Source organism: Glycine soja, chromosome 4, assembly GCF_004193775.1.
Source record: "Glycine soja cultivar W05 chromosome 4, ASM419377v2, whole genome shotgun sequence".
In the NCBI taxonomy this organism is placed as follows: Eukaryota; Viridiplantae; Streptophyta; class Magnoliopsida; order Fabales; family Fabaceae; genus Glycine; species Glycine soja.
The window spans coordinates 33,261,928-33,287,727 of NC_041005.1; the positions used below are offsets into that span (position 1 = coordinate 33,261,928).

A 25,800-nucleotide genomic window follows, 5' to 3' on the forward strand; every position below is an offset into this window, starting at 1 on the left:
CGGTTTTAAAACCGATGTTGAAATGGCCGTCGTTGAAAGTAAACAGTTTCAACATTGGTTTTCAAAACTGATGTTTAAAATCACTATCTACATCGGTTTTGGATGAAACTAATGTAGAAATGTGGCTAATATTGTGCATCCTGAAGAACTTTCTACATTGATTATGAAAAAATCGATGTTGTAAAGGCACTTTTTATATTGATTTTAGACCAATTGATGTTGCCTGTTTCAAATAATAATAATAATAATAATAATAATAATAATAATAATAATAATAAATCAAAGAATTCACTACATCAGCAAGTAGCTACATGCTAAAATAATACAAGCAAGAACCTAAATTTTAATTACTGAATAGTGAACACAGAATGTCGTACTAGAATGTTGTTAAAAAATCATCTAGATCTAAATATAGTATAATAACTAGTTTTAAATGTTTATATTACAGGTATGTATGCATATGCTTCACTTTCTTCCCTATGAAAGAGAAGATACTTTACCGGGTCATGTTATACATCTGCATCTTCAGCAACCTTTATAAACTCTAAGAAATGAGTTGAATCATCTGCACGAATGAATGACTAAATTGCATCACTCACTAAGCCTTCTCTAAGTTGTGCTTTAGCCACTCGGCTCCAAACAACATCTTCTTTAACCCGAAAAGCAAACTCCAAAGCATGAGCAATAGTCTGAAGGTTATCCAGTAGGACATTAACAGCATGAGCATTCAAATTAAATTTCTTGAAAATTGAAAATGCCTCCTTTTATAGTTGTGCTTCCACAGCCACCTCCCATATTGCAGGCCAATCAAAGTTGTCCAACCTATTTATGTAATCCATAACTCTAGAAGGACTTGCCTTGATTGTAGTAAGGATTGGTAAATTTTGCAGATTGAAGTTTCCACTAAAAGTAGAATTTTGTAGCACAATCTTTTCTAGAAGCTCAATCAACTCATGATAGAGGACTATCCAAGGAGGAAGAGTTTGACTTGAGGGGACTCAACATGGATGGACCAATCACTAGAGTAAGGAGTAAGAGATTTCAAGAAGAGTTTGGCAAGAGACTAAATTCTCTTGTGGAGGAAAGAGAAGAAGAAGCGAAGCTCATAAATTTTAACCAACTTTTATAATATGATTTATTTTCATTTTTAATTGTATTTTGGGCCAATTTTCAGACTTGTAATGGGCTGCCACAACCTTTTATTGTTATTTTCAAGTCTTTTAATTATTATATTAGTTATTGGACCCTGGGCCTAATTTAGGATTATTAATAGGGGGTATAAATATACTTCTTAAACACTTTGTTAACAGTTTTTGATGAAATTTCAGATTAGACACAATGAAGAGAGTGTCATGTGCTATGCCCGTTGTTCTAGTAAATCAAACTCTATCTCAACTTCTAAGGTTCTTGGTAGGTAAGAATTTAAAAACTTGGGAGCAATGCCTACCCCATGCTGAATTTGCTTATAATAGGGTAGTAAACTCTACTACTTCTTATTCTCCTTTTGAGGTAGTTTTCCGTTCTAGTCCATTGTCCCCTCTTAATTTGTTACATTTGCCTAACACTTCTGCTATGATGAATAAGGATGAACTTTCTAAAGCCACCTCATGAGAAGGTGAAAGCACAAATTGAGAAAAAGGTTGAAAAATATGCTTGATATGCCAATAAGGGCAAAAAAGAAGATGGTTTTCAAACCGGGTGATTGGGTTTGGATTCCCTTGAGGAATAATAGGTTTCCTTCCTAAAGGAAACCTAAACTTCAAGAAAGGGGAGATGGTCTTTTTAAAGTTTATGAGTGCATAAATGATAATGCATATAAAATTGATTTACCACTAGACTATGGTATGAGACACACTATTAACGTTACTGACTTGACTCTTTGTGATGTTGGTGCCTTTGACATCAATTTGAGGGCAAATTATTCCTAATAAGGAGGGAATGATAGAGGACTATCCAAGGAGGAAGAGTTTAGCTTGGGTGGGCTCAACATGGATGAATCAATCACTTGAGTAAGGAGTAAGAGATTTCAAAAAGAGCTTGGCGAGAGACTAAATTCTCTCATGGAGGAAAAAGAAAAAGAAGCAAAGCTCATAAATTTTAACTAACTTTTAGAATATGATTTATTTTCATTTTTAATTGTATTTTGGGCCTATTTTCGGACTTGTAATGGGACGATCTTTATTGTTTTTTTTAATTATTAGATTAGTTATTGGGTCCTAAGCCTAATTTAGGATTATTAGTAGGGGGTATAAATACACTCCTTAAACACTTTGTTGACACTTTTTGATGAAATTTCATATTAGACACAATTAAGAGAGTGTATCTCTTGGTTCTTGTGTGAAACCTTAGGTTCTTATCAATAAATTCTATTCTCTATGACGAATCATCCTTAACTTATCAATCTTCCAAGATTGTGGCGTTGTTCTTTCCATCTCCTTTTCTAATTCTGCTTTTTTCCTTTTTACTCTCCCCATTTTCAGAGAGTCCCAAATAGCTTCCCTAGTTTGCTGATGCTAAAAAATTGGATTCGCAAATTAGGGTTCCATCAATTTGCAAATTGAAGTTTCCACTAAAAGCATAATTTTGTAGCACAATCTTTTCAAGAAGCTCAATCAACTCATGAGGAAGATCATAAAAGCTTTCACCGTAGTTGAAACTTGATCAGGACTCTTGCTTTCGGGCAAAGCACTAGACACCATTTGATCAATCATTAGAAAATAACATGAGTGTCTCAGACTAGCAATATGGAAATATGAAATACAATGACAACTTCTTGCTAAAGCTCATAGTACACACCTTGCTTGAAGTTTGAACAAGGAGTTTTTATTAGTAACATTAACAAGCTCATCATCAATAGCCCTCTTCGATAAGCAACAACAGAAAGGGTCAAATCCCGCTTTTCACAATATTTACCGACAACACGAGAATTATAGTATTGGTTGGTTATGAGAAAATGCTCAGGATTATTGTTGCTGTCAATAATGATTTTACCCAGGGAATTATGTACATGTACATCCTGGCTTCCTTCACTTACAAGATGCTCCAAGAATTAAGTAAGCAAGCAGAGATGATTCCTATTCCTATGCATAAAAAATTAAATGAGAAATGAACATGGCAATGATAGTGGAGATGAAAGATAGAGAGAAAACTAGCACACCTCTTCTCACATTCTTCAACTAAAGGCTCAACTGGCAGGAGAGAACGAACTTAAAGTATGAGACCTTTAATAAAATCTCCTGGGCATTCATCATCTAACAACTATCCTAATACAAGAGGAGCATGTCCAAGATTGACCTAAAAGCAAAAAGTTCAAAGTTTAGGTCAAAATTTTAAAACTTTCCAAGAATGATTTGAAGCACATCCATATGCTACAAGGATCACAAAAATCAAACACAAATCTTGAAAACAAAGTTACCTTTTGAATATAATCTTCAATATAGCAAAGCATTTTGCTAGTATAAAGATAATGGGTAAGATCCAGAACAAAGCCAAAACGATCACACATATTAATCAATGGACATGCATCTGGAAGCTTGGCCTCCATAAGAGAATTTTGTCTTCTCCGCATCATAAAAGTTTGATTCTCTAGTTACATGCTCTACCTCCTTAATTTGTCAAGTTTTAGCAGTGGCCTCAATGTACTTGAAGTGAATATTAGGATCCTCACTTTACAAGACAGAACAAAAAAATTACTATAATTGAAAAACAAAGTGAAGCAGACCAACTAGTGAACTGAGGTCATGTTCACTCTACAATAAGAAAGAATTGGAGCTCAAGTATGCACCCAAGAAAAGGTATAGTCCTTCATAAGATTTGAATTGCTCAAAGAGTTTGATGCATGCATCAACACCCACTTGCTCAAAATATTCCTTAGTGGTATGTAAATCATGTACTAGTAAGATTACCTTATAGATGAATTGTGAAATTCAAAAAATTAAATAGAACATGAATCTTATGGCAACATTATCCAAAAACAGTACCTGCACAATTATTTGAAGATTGCCCCTAAGATTGACAAGTAAAATATCTTTCATACACTCAAGTTCCCAATCTCGAGAAAGGGTTCCAAAGAATGTAACTAAACCCTGAAATACATTATGATCATATAGTAAGAATACATACACACACACACACACACACACACACACATATAAAAGTTTGTTGCCTCTCAGATCAAATTCCTCTGAAAAGTAACATAAGAAATATATAAACAAGAATTCTAGTTCACAAATAACCAAAAAAAGTGTAAGCAAGATATATAGTTATAAAAAAAACTTATCAAAACTAGTTTCAAGAAAGATAGGTTTGTATTCTTATAATTATTATTTTTCATTTTAAATTTTCAAAAAGGTACAAAAGGAATGCAATGGGATAAAAGGAAAACAAGATTGTACAATATATTGTCTTTTTAAAATTACAACTGAATAATAATTATAAGAGAGCACAATGAACCAAATATTATGAAGATACTAAGGGTAAACTGCAAAATAAACTTGAAGAAAGAGATCTGTTATTATGTTGTAGTCAATGAGGCATCCTCCTTCCATTTGAGACATCATTAGAGCAAAATTTACAGCACCTTGCAATCAAGAAAGTTTTGAATTAGGCTATACATAAACTGGAAAAAAATCAACTTGGATGCCAGAAAAATTAAACAAATCAGATTTAAGAGATTAGCAATATATAAATATTCTTAAAATGCAAGCAACATAAGCATGAAGAAATGATTTCCAATTGGATGCATTTAACTTCCATTCATGAGGTGATGCTATTTTAAGCAAGCTATGGTATGCTCAGATTTCAGAACAAAAATAAGTGCATCGTGAAGGTGCAGCAACACAGAGATAAAGTGTAATTAAATCAAACATTCGTTCAGAAAAAACCTTCTCACTTGGGGGTTTGTTTGTAAATTTTTTTGAAGAAGGAACATATAATTAGGTGTGTATCCAACCTTCATCAAAGGAAAAGAAAATAATGCATAAGATTGATAGTATTGAAAAAAAACTAATTTAAGAACATTTAATCACAACATCAACATTTTTATGATTCTACTAAACTAAAAAGAAATACGCCTACTTAGAATATATGAGGATCTTATCAAATTCCCTCCTCTCTGCAAAAGCTGCAACAACTTTCGGTGTGGCTCTAGCTTTGATACAGATCATTATCCACTGTCTACATTATATGTGTAACACCCTCTACCCCACACACATATATGTAATAAACAAAATATAAATACATAACTTATTAAAAGTTCATCAAACACATAGTATATAAAAACATTTTCAGGGTAAAAGGTTCATATCCACTTCTCAAGTATCAAGATAAAACAAGTCCAAATAAGGAAATCGAATTGTCTCAGCTCAAAACACAACCGTCCAACTTTAAGAAAAGGAATTCAACTGACAACGGAAATTATAAAACAACTACACTGTTCATGGAATTATAACATGTGAATTAAAACCCCATGCTCTTATGTCACGTCTATCAAAACATTTCCCTGAGAAAGGCTAAGCCTCTCCATCTCCAGCATGATCATCATCATGGGCTGGCTCACTTGAAACAAAATGGCATTCAACCCAAAACACAAACACACACTAGGAGTGAGTTATCACATAGCTCAACTTAATACAATCTATGTCACTTCACCACTTTATCATTTAAAATTCATTTTTCAATCACTAATCACATTACACATGAATCACACACTCGACTCAAGATGTAACAACACTCACCAATTTCATAATAAACAATTCAAAGAGTTGTGCAACAATTATACTAAGACTCAAGCCTATATGTAATGTGATACCATGTCGGTGAAAAACAATAGCAGAGCGCCTAGGAGTACATAATAAGACACGCCATGGCAGGTCACTCTTACTAAGTGAAATCATAAGGTGACCAATCAGGGTCACTCTATTTTACAAGAATGCTACAACCATATGAGATCAATAGAGGCTTAAAGGAGCACTCAAACCAAGTGTATTTACTTCCAAGGCCTAGACTCCAAAGAATCCATTAGGGTTTCACCTTCCTGATTCAGGTCCAACCCTTAATACAACTTTTGCATGCAGACATTGCTCGTGAATTATACAATACCCACGACCTCACACTTGTTTTCAAATACGTTTAAGACATTGCGCTACAATTTAACACCTCAAGTTCCAAACTTGGAACCCTACACTTTCCTTTTAACACCTCACATATAAATACTTTTCTCAAGGTAAACACCAATCGGGTTATTGTATAATTCACAACACAAGTAATATCATGTCAAGTATTAACCAAATACTTATTCACAACCATATCCCATGTCCACAATTTAACATCTCACAGTCCATCATCACATATTTGCGTGTATCTCACAAATTAACACATTCTCAACTTGTCACTTATACTCAATTTCAATCACAATTTCATGATCCTAATATAACAATTTATCACACGTCATGAATCATATACATTGACTCAAATAATTTTCAAAACCATATAATAGCAAATCTATGTAATATACACGCACTAACCAAATCAAAATAGTAAGTATAAAACACTGATATGCACCCCTACGTCTCAATTAACTAACTACAATATATATATATATATATATATATATATATATATATATATATATATATATATATATATATATATATATATATATATCAAACTCATGTGATGCCACATAGAAATCTACACTCCAAATATATGATCAAAGATGGGAGACAAGTTATAAAATTTAATTGTATAAAGTAATATTAAAACACAAGGCTTGAAAGGATTAAGTCCTGCCATACAAAATCATTTCACCCAAATCCTTCAATTTAGAAATTCTAAAAATCATATAAAATATCCCTTATACCACAAGGTTATAAATAAAACTAACATGATGAAATAACACACGGATCAATAATTCGAATATAAAACCATGTAATGGAAACGAACGTAATCGGGTATCAATTATATAAAATAAGGTAATGTGTAAGTATTTACACAAAACAAGTAATCGGCATCCAGTTAAAGAGTAATTGATTCTTAGACAACTAATTATAAATAAAATGACCATCCAATCACAAGAATCAAAGATAATTGGAATTAATCACATCCCGTCAAATTAAAATTAAGTACATGATCAACAAAAATTCACGGTAATATGTACATGATGTGTCATCATTTTCTCATATTTCTTAACCATTTTTGTCACCATTTTAATTACTGATTAGCCTTAATTGTCAAATTAATTATGCAGTTTTATCATTTGGGCCTACTGGATTAATTTTGTGTTTTTAATTTTATTTCAGGAGAATTATAAGTAATTAGGCTTGAATCCGGAATTGGGCTTGGACTTGAAGAGAGCAGACAATTTTATTCTACCAAATCTTATGTTATCTAGATTTTATCTCATCTAGATATTATTTAATCTAGATTTTATCTTATCATATCTAGATTTTATCTTATCTATATATTATTTCATCTAGATCTTATCTTATCTTATCTAGATTTTATTTTATCTAGATATTATTTCATCTAGATTTTATCTTATCTTATCTTATCTAGATTTATTTTATTTATGGGTCTGGACTTAAAATAGATTTGTAAGCTTTGGGGGCTGAGAACTATATAACAACACCAAGGTTCTAGTTTTAGGCTCTCTCTCTCTCTCTCTTTTTCGTTTTAGTTTTTTTTTTGTTTTGGAGAATAATTCTAGTTTTCTTCGTTTTCTACTACAATTTTGTTTGCTATTGATTAATGGAAGGCTAAGTCTCCAGCGTTGTTTTCTCTTGAGGATCAAGCACAACTCTCTTTGAGGTTTTATTATTACTACTGCATTCTGCTCAGTTTTTCCTCTTCACCAATTACTCTGTATTTGTTGCTATTAATCTATGCATGCTTAGTGCTTGATTAATTGTCTCTACGCTTAATTTACGTTCATGCTTAATGATCAGTTTCGTTCATGATTAATTGGTGTATGTGTTGCTTAATCACATAATGAATGCCTTATGTTAAATTTCGCTTAGTAATTTAATTTAGGGTTGGAATACGTGGTTGAATTGATAAAGGATAAATCCTCGTAACCTAGGATAAGAGACTTGCTTGTGAATCAAGGGGGAAACAACGTGTTTTAATTATGATATTTTCTAATTCAAATTTACTTGCTGTTTAATTTACAAAAACAAACAATCCCCCCAATTCGTTACTGTTTTCTTACTATCTGTTATGAACGTTTGGTTGACCATTGCTCGTTGGGAGACGACCTAGGATCACTTCCTAGATGCTGCATTTTTAATGTTTATTTGATTCGGGTACGACCTCGATCAAATTTGGTGTCGTTGCCGGGGAGTAGTAGGCCAAAGGTTCATAATAGTGTTTAGTTATCTTATTTTGTGTAGCGTTCTGTTTTGCATTTCAGTTACATTCCATGTTTAGCGATTGTTTTAGAGACGGATTTAGCGACTGATTCAGTCTTTTGTTTTGTTGTGAATAGTGTTGAACAGTGGTTAGCGACTGGAAATTAGCGACAGATTTTGCAATTTAATTAACGATTTTTGTTTTGATAGTTAGAGTTGTTATTTTTGGTTGAATTTTTGTGTGGTAGCTTCTTTTGATCCATATTTTGTGTGAAAAATACCAGGAGCACTTGGTGTGACATTATTTGAGAGAGACAAAATTTTTTGGAACTTGTTTTTAGTAAAACTTAAAACGACCATATTGTGACAACCCGCTGAAGCCGGTTAGGGTCTACCAAACTCCAAAAATCAGCCGTTTACTAAGTTTTTTTTTTTTTATTTTTCAAGTATTATTGTCCTATTTTTCTAAACTTTTCCTAGGTTGTTTTCATAGTTAGACTTTGAATTTTTGTTTGAAAATTTTTGTGCTATCTTTTCATGATTTTAGGGTGTTCCTCACAAGATTTCAGCTTATTTTGATATCGTTTAAGTATAGCTGTAGTTTTACCCCCTTGTTAGGTGTTGTTGAGAACCCCATTATTTGCTGCATATAGTGCATGACTAGGGGCAATCCAGGTGATTTACAACCCTTTAATCCTGAAATAGATAGAACCTTTCATAGATTAGTTAGGCATAGTGTGCATCCTGGTCATTCTGTACATTTTGAGCATTCTGAGCATTCTGTTGAGGGTGATTCTGAATATTCTGATTTTGAGCATTCCACTACTAATTTTTATACTGAGAACATGGCTCAACCTCCACCTCGTGAGAGGACTCTTAGGGAGATGGTTGCACCTGATTTCACTTATGAAAGCTTGTGCATTCAATATCTTGATGAGGGTGTTCCATATGTTCTCAAGACTGGACTAATACATTTGCTGCCCAAGTTTCATGGTCTTGCAGGTGAAGATCCTCATAAACATCTTAAGGAGTTCCATATTGTTTGTTCCACCATGAAGCCCCCTGACGTCCAAGAAGACCATGTCTTTCTAAAGGCTTTTCCTCATTCTCTGGAGGGAGTAACAAAAGATTGGCTATACTACCTTGCCCCCAGGTCCATTTTCAGCTGGGATGACCTTAAGAGTGTGTTCTTGGAGAAATTCTTCCCTGCATCTAGGACCACTGCCATCAGAAAAGACATTTTAGGCATCAGACAACTTTATGGAGAAAGCTTGTATGAGTACTGGGAAAGATTCAAGAAATTGTGTGCAAGCTGCCCTCACCACCAGATTTCTGAGCAACTCCTTCTTCAATATTTCTATGAGGGACTTAGTAACATGGAGAGGAGTATGATTGATGCTGCCAGTGGTGGAGCCCTTGGTGATATGACCCCTGATGAGGCTAGGAATTTGATTGAGAAGATGGCTTCCAACTACCAACAATTCAGTGCAAGAAATGATGCTATTGTCCTTAGAGGAGTCCATGAGGTGGCCACAGATTCATCTTCATCTACTGAATATAAAAATCTTGAAGGAAAACTTGATGCCTTGGTCAACCTAGTAACTCAGCTTGCCATGAATCAGAAATCTACACTTGTTGCAAGAGTCTATGGTCTATGTTCTTCTGTAGATCACCATACAGATCTCTGTCCTTCTTTGCAGCAATCTAGAATCAATGAGCAACGTAAAGCTTATGCTGCAAACATTTATAATAGACCTCCTCAATAGCAAAACCAACAACAACAAAATAATTATGACCTTTCAAGCAATAGATACAATCCAGATCAGAGGAATCATCCAAATCTGAGATGGACAAGTCCTCCACAACAACAACAGCTTGTCCCTCCTTTTCAGAATGTTGCTGGTCCAAGCAAGCCATATGTTCCTCCTCCAATACAGCAACAGTAAAAACAACAGTCACAACAAAGACAACAAGCAACTGAGACTCCTCTTCAACCTTCCTTAGAAGAGTTAGTGAGGCAAATGACCATCCAGAATATGCAATTTCAGCAAGAGACAAGAGCCTCCATTCAGAGTTTGACAAATCAGATGGGGCAGATGGCTACTCAGTTGAACCAAGCTCAGTCCCAAAATTCTGACAAATTGCCTTCACAGACTATGCAAAATCCGAAAAATGTGAGTGCCATCACCTTGAGGTCTGGCAACCAAATTCAAGTGCCTCCACCAGTAGCAGCACCTACACCTGAACCTGTCAAGCTTCCTTCTACACCTGAAAAAGAGGATGAGATAGTTGCACAAAAGAGAAAGCTTCCTAACAAAAATTTTCATGTAGGTGGACCTTCTTCTTGTAACTCTGACTTACAGAAGCCTTCTATCCCTCTTCCATTCCCACCTAGAGTAATTCCAAACAAAAGGATGGAAGAAGTGGAAAAAGAGATCTTGGAGACCTTTAGGAAAGTAGAGGTGACCATATCTCTGCTAGATGCCATCAAGCAGATTCCAAGATATGCCAAGTTTTTAAAGGAGTTGTGCACCCACAAAAGAAAGCTCAAAGGAGATGAAAGGATTAGCATGGGCAGAAATGTGTCAGCATTGATAGGTAAATATGTTCCTCACATTCCTAAGAAATGTAAGGACCCATGTACTTTCTGTATACCTTGCATTATTGGGAACAATAAATTTGAGAATGCCATGCTAGATCTAGGAGCATCAGTTAATGTCATGCCTTTGTCCATTTTCAATTCTTTATCCCTTGGATCTTTGCAATCTACAGATGTGGTGATTCATTTGGCAAATAGAAGTGTTGCTTACCCCGCAGGTTTCATAGAGGATGTGCTGGTTCGGGTTGGTGAACTTATTTTTCCTGTTGATTTTTATGTTCTTAATATGGAAGAGGGATTTTCCCATGGTTCAGTTCCAATTATTTTAGGCAGGCCATTTATGAAAACAGTCCGAACCAAGATAGATGTTTATGCTGGCACATTGACTATGGAATTTGGTGATATTGTTGTTCATTTTAACATTCTTGATGCCATGAAACATCCATCTGAGGATCATTCTATTTTTCGTGCTGAGGTAATTGATCAGATTGTTGATGATTATATGTTTGATTTTGATTCTGTTCTTTATAGTAGGAAACATCCATTTTTATTTGATCTGCATACTTGTCATTCCTTATGCATTGAATCTGAATCTGAGTTTGAATTTGATCTCGTATCTGATTTTTATGCTGAGAATGAATTTGAATTTGAGTTTGGTTCTGAATTTATAGGTGTTGTACCTCTTGATGTTGATTTTTTAGAGTCAGAATGCACTAACCATGTTGCAAGAAGTACATATACTTTTGACTTGCTTTATGAGGTACAGGCTGAGGAACCTTCTTCTTCTCCTCCTACCCTAGTTCCTCCCACTATTCAGCCACCACCCACACCAGAGTTGAAGCCCTTACCAGCAAACCTCAAATATGCTTACTTGGAGAAGGAAAAATTTCCAGTAATCATCTCTGCCTCCCTTGCTGCTGAGCAAGAGGAGAAGTTGTTGCTAGTTCTCAAGAAGCACAAGAAAGCCATTGAATGGACTTTAGCAGACATTCCTGGTATTAGCCCATCTACCTGCATGCATAGGATACTTTTAGAGGATGGAGCTAAGCCAGTGAGGCAGCCACAACGGCGACACAACCCCGTCATTCTAGACGTGGTGAAAAAGGAAGTAACCAAGCTCTTGCAAGCTGGAATCATCTACCCCATTTCTGACAGCCAGTGGCTGAGTCCAGTCCAAGCGGTTCCTAAGAAGTGATGCAATCCTACCCCCCAAGGGCATTGGATAGAAGACTCCAAGAAGATTGGGCCAAAGATGCAAGAGAAGGCCCTAGGGTTCTCATGAGCCTTAGGGTAGATTTCGGGCCCATGGGCTAAGTATGAGCCCACTTATCTTTGTACATATTAGATTAAGGTTTCATTAATTTTGGGCCTTGTATTTAGGGCTCCATAATGTAGGTAGGGTACCCTAGAAATATAGGATTTTTCAGCCCTTGTATTTTAGGGCACCTAGACTAGTTTTTGTATTAGGAGTAGTTTTGTAATTTCACATGCACTAAGTGAATATTTGATGTGTGTGGTTGGAAATAAATTTAATTGAATTGGTAGAAGCCCAATCCAATTAAATTTTATAGGGGGAGGTGAGCATTCGCTTACTACACCCCATTGCCACATCATATAGTCACACTTTGTGCATGTCCTTCATGCTTTACATGCCTCATGGCACCTAAACACACTTAGTGGAGAATCTTGGAATTGATCTTGGATTAGTGGGCTGAACCATAACTAAAATTCACTAATCATAATTAGTGAAATTTTGGCTCCAAAGTTTGGCTCCACAAATTCAATTTCAAATTCAAGTGAAATTTGAATTGAAATTTAAATTTCCCTCCAATTTTGTGTGACACTTAGGCTATAAATAGAGGTCATGTGTGTGCATTTTTTTGAACTTTGATCATTTGAATATTAAAATTCAGATTTCAGAGTTCTTTTAGAGCACAAAAATTCGTGCTCTTCTCTTCCTCTCCCTTCATTCATCTCCTTCTTCCTCCAAGCTCTTATCCATGGCCTCCTATGGTGGTGAGCTTCTTCTAGACTCATCTTCTCCTTGAAGTGGCGTCTCCTATCTCTCTTCCTTCTCCATTCTGCTGCCATTCATCTTCCATGAAGCAAAGGAATCCATTGATGAAGAAGATCCTAGGTCTAGAAGCTCCAATGGAGCTTACATCATGAAGACAGGCCTCACAGTGATCAAGAATGAAAAGGATGAGCTTATCCCCACAAGAGTGCAGAATAGCTGGCAAGTTTGCATTGATTATAGGAGGCTGAATCAAGTAACCAGAAAAGATCATTTTCCCCTGCCTTTCATTGATCAAATGCTTGAGCGCTTGGCAGGTAAGTCTCATTACTGTTTTCTTGATGGTTTTTCTGGATATTTACAAATTCATATTGCTCCTAAGGATCAAGAAAAGACCACATTCACCTGTCCCTTTGGCACTTTTGCCTATAGAAGGATGCCCTTTGGCCTATGTAATGCCCCTGGTACCTTCCAGCGGTGTATGCTTAGCATTTTCAGTGATTTTTTTAGAGAGTTGCATAGAGGTGTTTATGGATGATTTTACTGTTTATGGATCCTCTTTTGATACATGTTTGGATAGAGTTCTTAGTAGATGCATTGAAACTAACCTTGTGCTGAATTTTGAAAAATGTCACTTCATGGTAGAACAAGGTATAGATTTAGGGCATATCATTTCCAGTAGGGGCATAGAGGTAGACCCTGCAAAAATAGATGTTATTTCACAATTACCTTACCCCTCTTGCGTGTGAGAGGTTCGTTCTTTTCTTGGTCATGCAGGGTTTTATAGGCGCTTTATCAAGGATTTTAGCAAGGTGGCCCTTCCACTATCCAATCTGCTGCAAAAGGAGGTGGAGTTTGATTTTGATGACTGGTGCAAAGAGGCCTTTGATTGCCTCAAGCGTGCGGTGACTACCACCCCTATCATTCAGACACCTGATTGGACAACCCCATTTGAGTTAATGTGCGATGCATCTAATTACACTTTGGGAGCTGTCCTCGTTACTTCACCCTACTTCTCTTCTGCCATGACTTAGGGAGTTTTCTTTTCCTGTCTCCTTCTTTACTTTTATTGCACTTGTCCAAATTTATTGATTTCTTTGATTGTTCTTGATCTTATGATTGTGCTACATTGAGGACAATGTGTTGTTTAAGTGTGAGGGGGGGGGGGGGGAGAAGATTGTCTTTAAAAAAATATTGGCCCCATTACAACCTTAAAAAACCTTTTGATCCACATGTGCTTGTGCTTGTGATGTGGTTGTAAATTTTAGAGTCTTGCCAAGTCTATGTGATGTTTGTTTTCATGGGTGCTCTGAGAGTAAACAGTAGCCTAGACACTTGAGAGATAAAATGCATATCTTGAGAGGCTTTATCACTCTTCATTCTTGAGCTGATTGATTATCTAGCCATGTTTGAGATGCTTGGATGATTTTCATGACGGCCTTGATTCTTTAACTCTTTATGTGTTGGATGTTACCCATTCTTTTCATTCCTTGAGATTCATTAAGAAATATGTAATTGTTGTTGTGTCTGTTTGTTTCTCTTTAATGTCTCTGGATTTGTCCCTAGCTTTGTTTTTTATTTTGCCCAGGAGTGCAAAAGGCTAAGTCTGAGGGGATTTGATGTGTCATCATTTTCTTATATTTCTTAACCTTTTTCGTCACCATTTTAATTACTGATTAGCCTTAATTGTCAAATTAATTATGCAGTTTTATCATTTGGGCATACTGGATTAATTTTGTGTTTTTAATTTAATTTCAGGAGAATTATAAGTAATTGGGCTTGAATCCGGAATTGGGTTTGGACTTGAAGAGAGCAGACAATTTTATTCTACCAAATCTTATCTTATCTAGAAATACGCCTACTCAGAATATATGAGGATCTTATCAAATTCCCTCCTCTCTGCAAAAGCTGCAACAACTTTCGGTGTGGCTCTAGCTTTGATATAAATTTTCAATGCCAGATCATTATCCACTGTCTACATTATATGTGTAACACCCTCTACCCCACACACATATATGTAATAAACAAAATATAAATACAAAACTAATTAAAAGTTCATCAAACACATAGTATATAAAAATATTTTCAGGGTAAAAGGTTCATATTCACTTCTCAAGTATCAAGATAGAACTAGTCCAAATAAGGAAATCGAATTGTCTCAGCTCAAAACACGACCATCCAAGTTTATGAAAAGGAATTCAACTGACAACGGAAATTATAAAACAACTACACTGTTCATGGAATTATAACATGTGAATTAAAACCCCATGCTCTAATGTCACGTCTATCAAAACATTTCCCTGAAAAAGGCTAAGCCTCTCCATCTCCAACATGATCATCATCATGGGCTGGCTCACTTGAAACAAAATGGCATTCAACCCAAAACACAAACACACACCAGGAGTGAGTTATCACATAGCTCAACTTAATACAATCTATGTCACTTCACCACTTTATCATTTAAAATTCATTTTTCAATCACTAATCACATTACACATGAATCACACACTCGACTCAAGATGTAACAACACTCACCAATTTCATAATAAACAATTCAAAGAGTTGTGCAACAATTATACTAAGACTCAAGCCTATATGTAATGTGATACCATGTCGGTGAAAAACAATAGCAGAGAGCCTAGGAGTACATAATAAGACCCGCCATGGCAGGTCACTCTTACTAAGTGAAATCATAAGGTGACCAATCAGGGTCACTCTATTTTGCAAGAATGCTCCAACCATATGAGATCAATATAGGCTTAAAGGAGCACTCAAACCAAGTGTATTTACTCCCGAGGCCTAGACTCCAACGAATCCATTAGGATCTCACCTTCCTGATTCAGGTCCAACCCTTAAAACAACTTTTGCATGCAGACATTGCTCGTGAATTATACAATACCCACGACCTCACACTTGTTTTCAAATACGTTTAAGACATTGCGCTACAATTTAACACCTCAAGTTCCAAACTTGGAACCCTACACTTTCCTTTTAACACCTCACATATAAATACTTTTCTCAAGGTAAACACCAATCGGGTTATTGTATAATTTACAACACAAGTAATATCATGTCAAGTATTAACCAAATACTTATTCACAACCATATCTCATGTCCACAATTTAACATCTCACAGTCCATCATCACATATTTGCGTGTATCTCACAAATTAACACATGCTCAACTTGTCACTTATACTCAATTTCAATCACAATTTCATGATCCTAATATAACAATTTATCACACCTCATGAATCATATACATCGACTCAAATAATTTTCAAAACCATATAATAGCAAATCTATGTAATATACACGCACTAACCAAATCAAAATAGTAAGTATAAAACACTGATATGCACCCCTACGTCTCAATTAACTAACTACAATAAACTCAGATTTATACTGGTTCCGCCACACCCTTGTGCCTACGTCCAGTCCCCAAGCAACCCGCTTGAGAGTTCCACTATCTTGTAAATTACTTTTACAAGTTCTAAACACACAAGGACAATCCTTCCTTTGTGTTTAGAATTCCTTTACAACAAGAGACCCACGGTCTCTTAATCCCTTAGAGAATGAGGAGAAGAAGAAGAATGAATCTATCTAGAAAGAGATAGATTTTACAGATTGAGCACTCAAATAATTCCTTAATGAATTGCAATTGAATTGGCCAAGGAATTTTTAAGAGGATAGAATGATTTTTGCTCTTTGAGAGGATAAACACTTGTTGTTCTGAAAAACTCGATCAAAATCGTGTCTCAAGTCACATATATATAGGCCTATGATAGCCATTCAATAAACATATAAAAAGATGTGACTATTGAGAATGTTTTCTGAAAAACTCCTCTGGTAATCGATTACAATAAGTGTGTAATCGATTACACTCTTTAAAATTTGAATTAAAACATTCAGAAACTGCTGGTAATCGATTACCATATATGTGTAATCGATTACACAGTGCAAATTTTGAATTCAAATTTTAATAGCTGTTGTAAATCAGTTTTGGCCACTGGTAATCGATTACATCCTCTGGTAATCGATTACCAGAGAGTAAATTTGTTGAAAAAGACTTTTTTTAACTTAAAATTCTTGGCCAAACCTTTTGCGATTTCAATTGGAATTCCCTTCCTATTTAATATCCTTTCTAAGACTCTATAGACTGTCTTGATCATCTATCTTGAATATCTCTAATTGCTTTGTCTTGAATAAATCTTTGAGAAGCATATGATTCATGTAATCCTTTGGCATCATCAAAACATTCAGCTTGATCCTTTGTCTACATATATATGTGTGTGTGTGTGTGTGTGTGTGTGTGTGTGTGTGTGTGTGTGTGTGTGTGTGTATAACTCATGTGATGCCACAAAACATAGAAATCTACACTCCAAATATATGATCAAAGATGGGAGACAAGTTATAAAAATTAATTGTATAAAGTAATATTAAAACACAAGGCTTGAAAGGATTAAGTCTTGGCATACAAAATCATTTCACCGAAATCCTTCAATGTAGAAATTCTGAAAATCATATAAAATATCCCTTATACCACAGGGTTATAAATAAAACTAACATGATGAAATAACACACGGATCAATAATTCGAATATAAAACCATGTAATGGAAACGAACGTAATCGGGTATCAATTATATAAAATAAGGTAATGTGCAAGTATTTACACAAAACAAGTAATCGGCATCCAGTTAGAGAGTAATTGATTCTTAGACAACTAAGTATAAATAAAATGACCATCCAATCACAAGAATCAAAGATAATTGGAATTCATCACATCCCGTCAAATTAAAATTAAGTACATGATCAACAAAAATTCACGGTAATATGTACACAATCAACAAAACTAATTGAAAGAAGGAAAAATAACTTGTGAATTACAATTCCATAAAACAGTTCAAAATAACTCAAATTGATCTTCTAGGAATCTCTACACATGTTCATTCTAATCTCTAAGCGTGAGTAACTCATCTCGTACCTCGATGTAGTCTCTTAAGCATTCTTCGTTAGCAATGATGGCGTTTCCGATGCTCTCTAGAACTCCTCCTCTAGTTGCTCTGTTAGGGTTCTTGAGCGTCAGAGAAAAAGAAACAGAGAACATAGAAAATACTTTGTAAAACTGCTCTGGGGTTAAAAGCTCCTTTATATAGTGAGAAGAAATCTGATGACTTAATTCTTATTCCTATTTGTCTAGTTTATTTTATTAATTATAAAAACACTCTTTTCCCTCTATTAATTAAATAAATAAAAGATGGATAAATAAACTTCTCTCTTATTTTCTAAAACTTTCTTTTTATTTTCTAAAAACTTATTTATTATTTATTCCAAACCTCTATTTTTATTTAAATAAAAAATTATTTATTTTAATTAAAAACCCTTTTAATTAATTTTTACAAAAAAAAACGAGGTGTTACAATATGCAAGCCTCATAAAATTTGGGAAAATAAAAGATAAAAGTGCAAAACACAAATCAGGGAACAGAGAATGTGTTTCGTTAAAAGGAATTGACAATTTGGATTTTCCTTCCCCAAAGGCCCAAATTGTCCATGAAATAAAACTGGTAAATAAGTTCATATAAAAAAGATAAAAAAGTTTAAATTTGTATTAGGACACTCACAAGGTCACCAAGCTCCTCACTGCATTCAAGTTTATCCTATGCTAGCCAATTTTCCAAGAGATTCTTTTTGTTCTAATTTACAACAAGTTGTGACAGTTCCAATGACTCAAAAGCATTGAGTTTTCCCATGGTTAACTGAGTTCCATAGTATTGCAATAGCAGTGGCATTTGCCTAGCTTGCATAGGTACACTCTGAAAGCAAATTAACAAAGGCAACTCAAGACCTGGAGATAGACAACATATTAACATATTAATGTGGTAGTCATTAGGCACACCCTAAACGGAATGCATTGACTTAACAAGACCAAGAAATATGCATGGATCAGTATGTGTGATTCATAAATACTTGAAATTTAGCAACAGTGTCAGGAGTACGAAGTACTCCTTATGGCGATTGTGCAACAAGCTATGCAACTTCCTTATACTTCGTCTGAGCAAATAATTCTTGAAAATGCTTAACAACCTGAGAAAAAAAGAAACATAACAATAAATATAGGTAAAAAAAACAAATGTAAAAGTTGAAAAGAAAAACTTTGTCTAGAGATTGAGTGACATTGAGTAAAACTCAATTGAATTCTAAACACACACATTAGACATGTTTAATGGAGGATCTTGGAGATGGATCTTGCACTCAAAATTGATTCTTACCAAGATCTAGTGTTAGAGATGCAATTGGGATCTCCATAGTGTAAGAACAAATTAAAGAAGATTAGAGAAGAACCTCACTGTTTTCAAAAACAAATAATTTATAATGGCTATCGACTTATTGTTTAACGACTTTTAGAGGGAAGGCAACAAACTAAAAAGGCAAAGGAAGAATAACAAATGAAAATCAAATCCTATCCAAACAACAACATTCCTCATCCAACAAAAAATCAAAATAATAAATGAAAAATGAAAATAATAGATTAAGAAATCCAAACAATTCCCCTGACCCTTAAATCCTCAGGCTTCCAGTAACTTTAAGATAGTCGTAGTGACTATTGATGGCAATCTTCAAACACCAAAAGGTTATGAATCAAAGATAGCGACGTTTTGCGACCTTGTTCTCTTTATTGTGTCGTTATCTTCTCTCTGAGAGCGAGACACACAGAGGTTCCAGATCTAGATCGATGCCCCCATGGATGAGGCATTTTTCCTGTAGGAGCGAAGCAGATCTAAAAAGGTGCCGCCATTGCAAGAAGCTAGCATCGACAAAGAGGTGTTGACAATAGAAGCCGCTCACACTACTACAATTTATTGATTTAACATCGCAAGCTTAACATTGGTTTTCTGAAAAACCGATGTTAAGAAAAGCACGGTGGCATTTTCGTAAATAAGTTGGCTTATAAAACTGATGTTGTCTCATTCATAAGTTAAAACCCAAAAATCCATTTTCCCCCCACACGATCAGTTACCAAAACCCTTTCTCTTCCTCATCGCTCAGGCTCGAAAGATCTATCTGTCCTCCTCACTCAAGCTGCCATTGAGGTTTGTGTTCGGGTTCGCACAGGCTCCACGAGTTCCCGTTCGTGACTGCTGAGATTTAGGTACGTGGGTTGGTGAGTTGGTTGTTTCGTAGGTTTTAGACATAGTCTTGGCTCCTGGTTGGTGGGTTCGTGAGTTGGTGAGTTGGTGGGTTCGCAGGTTGGTGAGTTCATTGTTTCGTAGGTTGCTCTCTTTGGCACTTTTGATTCTGTAATTTTTCTCTTCAACTTTTGATAGCTGTAACAATTCTCAGATTTTACTTCGAAGGGATAGCATTCGATCTTCATTCTCTTTTTGTTGTCTGTTATTATTTCTTTAAATAATGGTTACATCCAATGCCTCAACCTAATAATCCCACCAAAATTATTAGCTTTTGTCTTAGCATCTTCCACTTCTTCAATCTCAATATTTCTCATATCAGCGTCCATCCCTTCAAGTTTCTTCTCCCCATTCCTATAAGGCTTGGTCTTTGAACAAACACTAGCCTTATCCCACTCACCTTCAAAATGTGCAGGTGAAAATGTTGTTACAATTACATCAATTCCATAGCCTTTACCCCTTCTCCTATCAATTATGCTATTAAGGGTAGTCCTTAGAGCCTTTCTTAAAACATCATAAAACCCAATTTCAGTGTGATTAAGGCCAAGACAGTAGTGACACCCTAAAACTGAACCACCCTCATAGTACATTGCAGGATGCAAAAACTAGTGCCCAATTGATAGCACAGTAATGTTGTCGTCACCGTTCCGGTAGACAAGATTCGGGGTTGAACCAGTGGATAACATGCAAAGAAAGGACTCTAATTGGTTCCCAGGCATTGAGTCCCCAACAAAAGCTACATTCTTGTTGCTAATGAGTTGGAGAAAAGTTTGAGGCTCAAACCTTGGAAGACTACATTGACTTGGTTTCCATCTCCAGTATAGATAGCCAGAGTCAGGCCTTCCACGTGTTATGCAATTCTGGCCTTCTTTGATTGTACCACAGGTTGTACTATTGTTCAAAAGGCCTCTCCTATCTCGGATCCATTTGCCATCAAAGTAGTCACATGGGGTCTCATAAGCTTTTTCCTTTTCTGCCAATAAGGAACATGTAAGTCTAGTGAACAAACAAATCCTACATCCAAAGTTGCTAATTAGTAATTACAATTCGACAAAACTTAGATATATATAGTCCCTTTGATGCTTTTATGTTGTTGTCAAACAAACCAGAATTGGAATTTTATCTATGTTGCCAACAAAGAAACATGTAAGTCTAGTGAAGCAACAAATCCTACATCCCTAAGTTGCTAATTAATTGCAATTTGACAAAACTTAGATAAAGTTCCATTGATGCTTTTGTGTTGTTGTTGTCTAATCAAAATTGAAATTTTACCTCAAATAATCTATATGGACATTTAATGCAACCCTTTATTATTATTACAGATTAATAAAACTCCAGTTCTGAATTTAAAAACAATACTAAAACTGCATGTAAGTTTTGTCAACTATAACTCAAGACAAAAAACTAGCAACAATATAGTTTTGACTAAATGAAATGATCAATTTAAGCATACATGTACCTGGCGAAGAAGGTGGTGTGGAAGCAGAAAGGAAGACTGTGGGATGATGGTGGTGGGAATGGAATGAGGAAGCTCAGTTTTTGGAGATGGAGGGAAAGGTAGAGGGTAAAACTATAAGCGAAGTAAAACTATGGGAAGAAGAGTATAGAGGGTCCAAGGAATAAAAACTATATGAGAAGTAAGGATTGCCTTAAAGTTTCTTTTTCTTGGTACTCCTAGGCTTAGGATGTGATAGTCTATCTAAGAGATTAGATAGAGGAACAAGGAAAGGAAAGGGTTTATCCGTAGTCAGCATGATTTAGAGGGTGTTTGGTGGCATGCAACCTTCACTTGACCGCCTCGAGGTACTTAACCCTATCGTTAGGTAATCTGTAAAGTTCCGCAACATTCCGAAAGTAAAAAAGAAACATTGTTGCGCAATCCGTAAAGTTCCGCAACATTTCGGAAGTCAAAAAGAGCATTGTTACATAATTCGTAAAGTTTTACAACATTCCAGAAAGAAAATGGATGTCGTTACGGAATCCGTAAAGTTTCGTGAGATTTCGGAAAGAAAACAGCCAAAAACACAAAAATGGGGGGGGGGGGGGTGAACTTATCAAGATAGGGGTGTAAATAGCAATTTGAGTCTAGGCCCTTCCAGAACATTTTCGAAGTTGGGTTGCTTAAGGAGGAAGCAACTGGGCGGCAAGCTCCTCCACGTTTTTGAAAAATGGTTTCCGGGGCTTCCGTAATGCTTCCGTAAAATTTCTGAAAACCTTGGGTAAGCATATTTCACTTAACATTGATGAAAGGGAAGAGAAAAAAAAGATGAAAATCAAATCCGAAACGCTTCCGTAACTTTTCCGTAAAATACGAAAAAGGGGGTGAACTTAGTAATTCGGGTGCGCTTAGAAATCTTCTTCATTAAGTCTCTGGGCGGCAAACACCTCTCTTTTTCCCTATAAATAGGGGAGAGGGGCTGTTTCAAAAAATACTCATCATCCCTTAGCTATGCATTTCGGCTATTTTGGTCAAAAACACATTTCGTGAAAAAAAATCGAGTCAAAGTGCTTTCGTAACGCTTCCGTAAGCGATTCTGTGGAAATTCTTCATCGTTCTTCACCGTTCTTCGTTCGTTCTTCGTCGTTCTTCGGTCTTCAATCGGTAAGTTCCCGAAATCGAATCTTTCAATTCATTCTATGCACCCTTAGTGGTCCCTACTTGTTTTGTGTACTTTCACTTTAATTTCGCTTACTTTCAGTTTTCTTTTCTTCCGTTTTTAACGTGCTTTAACCGTTTATTTAGGCCGTTTTCTCACCTAATAAATGATAAAATGAATTTCAACCGATCATTTGCGTTGTAATCTCGTTTAATCACTGTTAAAATAAAATCTAACCGATCATTCACGCTGTAATCTCGGTTAAACCAAAAAAGGCAAAATAATAATAAAATAATCAAAATATCTTTGAATAAAATAATCAAAAAAATCAATCGGACGTTTTTCTTTGGAAGTTTCCTTGGATCAATTGACTAATAACCAAAGTGAAACTAAGGCTAAAATCAACTCACAAATCAAGCTTTGTCTGCAAAAAATCACTAAAAACTGTTTTAAGGTCCAATGCCTTAAACGATCCTCTTTGCTTTTATCGGTTAACATGGACCGTTCAAAAGCATAAAATCAACATGTAACTTTACAGCTTTTGCGAAAACTACGTAGGTCTGATTTCCTCTTCGATGGAGGATACGTAGGAGAAAAAGCCCCACTTTTGTCGACCTCGTGAGATGGTTAGAGGTCCAACGCCTTAGCTTTCTCACCAAGTAAAATGGATTATTTTAAGGTCCAGCGTCTTAAATGACCCGCTTCCAAGTAAAAAGAATCACTTGATTCGCCCCTTTTGAAAGAACTACGTAGGTCTGATTTCCTGATCACAATTGAGGAATATGTAGGAGCAAGGGAAACACCCTTGTCGACCACAAAAAGATAAAAAATACAAAAAGGCATAAAAAGACATAAGAACGTAAAAAAGGGAAAATAAAACAAATTGAAAACATCTTTGCACACTCGATTAAAGGCTGCCGTCCTTTGTGACGAACGCGTGGGGTACTAATACCTTCCCTATGCGTAAATACAACTCCTGAACCTTTCACACTTAAAGTTTGTAGACCACACCTTTTCGGTTTTTCCGATGTTTTTCTCGAATAAATGTTGGTGGCGACTCCGCGCATCTTCCTCCCATGGAAGACGCACCCGTGAGCCCTTGCGTCGCCCTCCCGCCGAAGGGTAGGTTGCGACACGTTCATACTAGTTTAGGTGTGTGAATTGCAATGCATTGATTGCTGGTGCTGCTGCATTGTTTGAAAATCATATAGCTTTGATTGTCCAACAACTTAGATAAACTTGATTTGGATGCAACTGAGATACACAATAGAATTATTGTTGCTTAGTTAACAAAACTACAGCTAAAAGTGGGACAACATGTTTGTGTATATTAGATAAGGGAAGAAAATCAAAACAGAAACGAGAAAAGTCTATTTTAAGTCAAATGAGCTGAATTCATAATAAAATCTTCTAGATTAAGCAAACCACTAGGCACCCACTTAGAAACTGAAACCCCAGTTTGAAAAGCAGGTCCTATAGTGCAACTGAATTCTAATATGCAAACTCAAAAGAATATTCTATAAATTAACCTTATTTTGAGCTAATGAATATAGTGCAAACAAAATGAGCATCATGAAAACATTAAAAGTAAAATAAATAACAAACGACCAGAGACTAACAATACCAAGGAAGAATTGAACAAACAAGAGAAAAAGGAATAAATAAATAAAAGTTGAAAGTGATGAGACAAGAAAGAGTCATTCATTGTAAGTGATGAAAAGAAAAAGAGAGGAATAACAAATCAAAGCCTAGTATGAACAATCATGCAGTATTTTCAAACAATCAAAGCCTAGTATGAACAATCAAAGCATGTAACACCACTCATGGTTGCGAAGATGAAGTGATTCAAGTCACCAACTGCAACAAAACACAAACAATCACAATTCACACATCTTCTAGGGTTGGCTTTTGATGTTCAATTTTTTGTGATGGGGGAGTTATTAATGTTTCCTTACGCTTAGTCTGTGAAAGTTCTCCAAATTTAATTGATAGCTTAGCACCCTTAAACTTGGCAGTCACACTGTCAGTGTCATAATAAAAAAGAAGAGGCAATTCTAGATTGAAACGATGCCATCTATTTTCAGTGATCAGTCGTTCACCCATTAGCCTTAGGGTGAGCTTTGAGGTCACTTGAACCTTCAATTGATCCCTTTTAAAATCTGTATATGGTGATAATAATATCAAAAGTAGATGAAGTGTATTTCTTTTTTGTTTTTGCAAATGCATAAATTTATATGACAGGGACACGCATCTTTTCTGTAGTTTTGTCAACTCATTAGCACATTCTGCCAAAAGATAAAAACCTAACTCTTGTTCCTGTTGCTTCTCTAATTTTTTTGAACAACCATATTCTCTAATTATCTTAAATTTTTGTCGATTGTTGAAGTTACACTTCCTCACAAACACTCTGGACTTTATAAAAATACTGAAATTTAGAAATACCAAACTAAGACTTGCATTCACTATATTTGTTCTTATTAAGATTTGAAAATCCAACTTCAAGCTTTCTAATTGTAAAATACTTTCCTGAGTTGCATTAAAACTGGAAAAGTGCATATTTTTTATACACTCACTAATTCTCCGTCAATTTGAATTGTTTAATCATTGACATCATGCATTGCTTTGTCTAAAATAAATTAAAAATTCATGTTCATGCTTTCTAATACTGTAAAATAGTTTCCCCAACTGTGCTAAAGCCGGAAGAATGTCTATTTCTGGTACACTCCATTTCTGGGAATACCACACCAAGAGCCCGCAACACACTATACTTTAAGAGTAGACATGTGCCTTGTGCCTCAACCCACGGGCATATCGCCAAGCCATGATGAATATTATTGAACATACTTTTGTACCTTGTACCTTAGAAGAACACTGCCTTTACATTTATTTAATTAAGTATTTGATTTCTGTTCTTGAAGTTCCATTTTCGGCCGTGGAATTAAAATACATGTTGTGCATTGTGTGCTACCAGTCTAGCAATTGATTTCTAAGCTTACCTATTCCTGCCTTCTGAAAGATGGTGCAATTGGAAATTGATTTAGTGTCAGGCTTTTTCC

The 25,800-nt window shown here is 35.4% G+C and overlaps 2 pseudogenes; both read right to left on the bottom strand.

Moving 5' to 3' along the window:
* Positions 1-437: 437 nt before the first annotated feature.
* LOC114410752 lies at positions 438-19,178 on the bottom strand (annotated as a pseudogene).
* A 1,196-nt stretch (positions 19,179-20,374) lies between these two features.
* On the bottom strand, positions 20,375-22,800 carry LOC114410753 (annotated as a pseudogene).
* Between the last annotated feature and the right edge of the window lie 3,000 nt (positions 22,801-25,800).